Below are 5,206 nucleotides of genomic sequence, written 5' to 3'. Positions count from 1 at the left end.
ATTACGTCCATTCCAAAAAGTTTTTCTTAGATTTATCTAGATACAGATGAATCTAACACTAAAACGTGTCTAGGTACATCTGTATCAAGACAAATCTAAGACAAGCTTTTTGGGACGGGGGGAGTATAACATAGTTGAATCTAAAAATTACTACAATTAGCATTGTAATCACAGCGGTGGGCTAATTCTGTAAAGAAATGCAATGACGTAATGTCCTTGGTTAAACTTCAGTTCTGTATATACTCCCTCCGTCCCAAAGTAAGTGCCACTGATTTAGTACAAAGTTAGGACACTTATTTGGGATGGAGGGAGTACTTAGTAATGCAAATTCAAGAATGTTGCAGGCATCTCGTCATTGAAGTTTTGATAGACATTTTGCTTATGTGTATTTAACATTAACAGAGTTACTAACATTGTTTCGATATTTCGTCAGTAGAAGACTGGATTGTGTCTACACCATTGCGCATCAATGCGATCCAAAAATAGGTAATTCGAGGTGGATTTCACTTGTGGTAGCACCCAGTTAAGACAGCAACGCGGGACTTTAGTCACGGATGGTTTGTCGTGGAATAACTCAATTGATGGGATATAGGATTAACATTGGTGCAGTTTGCCGAGTACCATGCAAATGAAATGTTGGCTGCAAAATTAATGATGCTTTGTATTGTTACAATACTAAGAACTTATTTTCTATATACATAAATTTCTTGTTCCATATCATGTGACAACACCCATGAGCAATGGTGAGCAAAGTGGAAACACATAAAAGATGGAGCTGTGATAAAATACATGCAAGAGTAAAAAAAGGAGGGAGAATAAAAGCTTGTGTTCCTATGGGACATGGATAGACAGACGGATAACATAGTAGATGCTGAAGAATACAAATATAATATCCCGTTGCAACACACGGGCACTCAACTAGTGCTATGCAAAATATGAGATGCAAGTAGACAAGCATGTGAAATTTTACCTTAACCGAAGTTTCTATGCAAAAATTGGCAATCAGCAGCCCCACAAACCATGGTTCCGCATGTGGGGATTAAAGCTGCAATGAAACACAGAATCATGTAAGGACAGAAATACATTATGATGAATGTTTAAGTGATGGTCCTTGCATCAAGCAAAACCCTTCTACAACGACTAACAAACATCATGCAAGGGCAATTTTACAAAAGGATTAGCACTTGTGGAAAAATAGACGTTATACAATAACAGCAGCTTTCTATTGGCTTTCTCCAAACCACAAAGACACAAATCAATATGCACAAGTGTTGGACCTTCAGATAAGGAGACTTGAATCCAATGATAACTATTAGCAAAACTATCTTTTTTTTTGTGTGTGATATCAGTATCACATCAATTCACAACTCTCTATTATTACCAATCCCACTACAGATTACCTCCCTTCCCAGTTCCAACGATAATTAGCATCCAAACTCAACTAGTATCTTTGTATTCACCACGTAATCCAAATGAACCGCCACATCCAAGCACGGCCACCACAACTTGTGTGAGGTTATGGCACTGCAATTGGTAGCTCAAATATTGTGAGGTTGTGATATGTTTTTCTCTGTTGTACACTAGAACCTAAGCAGAAGTTCTTCACACCCAAATCAAGTTGGTTTGACATTTCATAGAAGTATGAATCACTGCCCTGAATTACTAGATATAAAAATTGTACAGCCCTAGTACGCAAGACTAAAAGAACACAACCCTAACCACCAAAGTGTCCTCCTAGAGATAATCAACAGACAAAGGAACCAGATTTCGATAGGATATCTATGAACATCCCGACCCTAATCACGCATCCATGCCAGTAAATCGAATCCCCGCAGCACCAAACCCTAGCACGAATGCGAGGCCAAGGGACAGGCGACTCACGTGTGTACCCGCCCATGCTGGCCCACGAGCCGGCGGTGACAATGACGTCTTGTCGAAGATGAAGGAGAGCGTGGTCGTCCCCTTCTTGTCGTTCACCATCTCCTTGGTCGCCTTCTGGAACCCATCGAACTGCCACCGGGAAACGAAATAGGGGCGCAAACGGATCAGATGTTAACACGTAGACTACCTGTGTATGTACCTGTACTTGTATTCCGAGATAATAGGATCATGGATCACGCCCTGGCCTGCGTGCCACTTCCATCGGGCTGTTTGTTGTAACTCCATCTTGTATTTCTTGTGGTGTGTGGGTGAATGCAATACACAGAGAGCAGTTCTATCGTCCAGCTTGGTATCAGCGACCAAGCCCTTCCCATGGCACCGGACTCCACCTCCTCCGCCACCTCTCCGGCCACCTCGCCGGGCTCCCTTTCCTCGGCCACCGGCCCAGCCCTCGATGGCGGCTCCACGCTTGCCGCCACATCCCCTGCTCCCTTTGACTTTGGGACTTCTTCGGCTCTCAACAGCGGCTCATCCCCTCCTCCCACCACCCAGTTCGCCCATCTCTTCTCTTCTTCGGCGCCGACCCCTCCCCCTGCCCGCCACCCCATCTTCAATGACAGCATCCACAACCACATCAAGTTCCTTCTTAACCCCGACGAGCAAAACTACCATAAGTGGAAGTCGTTTTTCCTGCTGGTTCTGATCCGCTACGGCGTCACTCCATTCATCGAGCACCCCCTCCCTGCCAACGCCACCCCCCAACAGTGCGAGCTCGATGCCCATCTCGTGCTTTGGATATACGCCACCCTCACCGACAACCTTGTTGATCATGTCGTCGGCGCCACCCCCACCTATGATCTCTGGAATCGCATCCGGGATTACTACCTCATGAACAGGACGGCTCGGTACATGATGCTCAACACGCAGTACCGCAACCTCAAGTAGGGGGACCTCTCCGTCGCCGAGTACGCCCGCCGCATGAAGCTGATCACCGCCGGGCTCGCCGACATCGACCACGCCATCACGGAGGTGGATCTCACCACCCAGTTTCTCCACGGCATCGACAAACGACTCGACACCATCTGGGTCGTCCTCGGGGACACCGTCCCTCTGCCGCCGTTCGAAATGGTGTTCTCTCGTCTGAAGCTTGCCAAGGAGAACCTCGCCCAGCGCGAGGCCGCTGAGCCGGTCACCATCCTCGCTGTCACCGGCGGCGGCGGTCCTCCTGGCCACCCTTCCGGTCCTGGCGGCTCCTCCAACACTCGCACTGGTGACCGCGTCGATCGCCCAGACCGGGGCGCTGATCGTGGCAACGGATCTCAGGCTCGCGGATCTTGCACCCGCAACGAGGGCGGTGATCGCGGCGACCGCGGCGACCGCGGACGTGGGCGCGGGCGCGGTCGGGGACGTGGTGATCAGGGTGGTCGTGGTCATCTGCCGCCCATGTCCTACAACCCGTACATGGGCTTCTGCGCACCCTAAGGCATGGCGCTGCCAAACCCGCGCCCCAGTTGGGTTCCTCCCAACAGCGCCGGTGTGCTCGGCCCGTGCCCTGGGTCGCATGCCCAGGCATACTAGATGCACGCGCCGCCACCGCCCCAGCCTCCTTCATGGGATCACCTCGCCATGCTCCAGGCCGCCTACAGCGCACAAGGCTACCCCACCAGCAGCTCTGCTCCTCATGAGTGGTACCTCGACAGCGGCGCTTCATCCCACGTCACCAGCAACTCTGGTAATCTTGACCTATCGAATTCTTCCTTAAAGCCTCGTTTCTCTAGCATTGTGGTTGGCAACGGAACTCACCTTCCTATTCATGCCACCGGTTCCCCCACCCTCACCCCTCACAATTTTCAGCTTAGGGATGTTTTATTCTCCCCTCATGTAGTTACCAGTCTTATCTCCGTTCGACAATTCACCAAAGACAACTTATGCTCAATTGAATTTTACCCATATGGCTTTGTTGTGAAGGATCTTCGCACCAGGAGGGTAATCATGATCTCCGCTAGCTCCGGCGACATCTATCCATTCTTCGGCAATAACAAGACTTGGCACTCCGCTTTCTCCACCGGCGACGTATGGCATCGCCGGCTCGGCCATCCAAGTCCTCAAATTATCTCTTCATTAGCTGCTAAGGATTTTCTTCCCTCATGTAATAAACAGGCGCATACCCCATGTAATGCATGCTAATTAAGACGGCAGCCTCGCCTTCCCTTCCCTTCTTCCTCTAGTCGCACGTTCGCTCCCTTTGAGTTGATCCATTGTGATCTTTGTACTAGCCCCGTTGTGAGCTTTTCTGGTTTCAAATACTATTTGATTGTGCTTGATGATTACACACACTTTTCATGGTCTTTCCCCCTTCGCAAGAAATCAGACACATCCGACACTCTCCAACGCTTTTTCTCGTTTGCACGCACTCAATACAACGTCATCATCAAAGCCCTACAATGTGACTACGGCGGTGAGTTCATCAACTCCTCCTTACGTGCTTTCTTCTCCACGAATGGTATTGCCTACTGTTTTTCGTGCCCTCACACGTCTCCTCAAAATGGCAAAGCTGAGCGTCTCCTTCGCACCACCAATGACATCGTACGCACTCTCTTACTCCAAGCCACTCTCCCACCACCCTTTTGGGTCGAAGCCTTACACACGGCCACGTATCTCCTCAATCGACGTCCTTCCCGTGCCATCCACGGCCAAACACCTTACTACATGCGCCACGGTGTTCATTCCACCTACGACCACTTACGAGTTTTTGGGTGTCTTTGTTACCCCAACCTCTATGCCACATCCCCTCACAAACTTTCACCATGCTCTACCCGCTGCATTTTTCTTGGCTACCCACTCGAGCATAAGGGCTACAGGTGCTACGACCTTACACAACGTCGCGTCATTGTCTCTCGCCACGTCACCTTTGATGACACAATTTTTCCCTACGCACCACCCTCTCCATCGCCTCCCACACCACCTGCCACAGAAAATCCCACCCGGCCGCTACAGCCAGTCACAGCAGATCCCCCATCTACCTCGTACCAGGACCCACCAGATCCTCCCGATGGGAAGCCCCCATGCACGACCAATCCGGATCGCCAACCCCCCAGCCCGCGTCGCCCTCGTCCACGCGTCACCCGCCCCCTGGCTCTTCCCAGTCCCACGCACCCACCTCCCCACTACCTCCGTCCCCACGCGCTGCCTCGGATTCATCGCCGCCCGTACCCACCGCACCTGTTTCCTCGGATCGTGCCCCAGATTCGCCTGCCACTCGATCTTCCTCGGATCCTGCGCCCTCTGCTCCTGTACCCGACCCCACGCCATCTTCCTCTCATTC

General features: G+C 50.7%; 1 pseudogene; it reads right to left on the bottom strand.

The window, feature by feature from the left end:
- Window positions 1-1,002: 1,002 nt before the first annotated feature.
- LOC119309189 overlaps window positions 1,003-5,206 on the bottom strand; it is a 6,556-nt pseudogene continuing 2,352 nt past the window's right edge.

The sequence above is a fragment of the Triticum dicoccoides genome, chromosome 5B (genome assembly GCF_002162155.2).
Source record: "Triticum dicoccoides isolate Atlit2015 ecotype Zavitan chromosome 5B, WEW_v2.0, whole genome shotgun sequence".
NCBI lineage: Eukaryota > Viridiplantae > Streptophyta > Magnoliopsida > Poales > Poaceae > Triticum > Triticum dicoccoides.
This window is presented reverse-complemented; position numbering and strand designations above follow the sequence as displayed.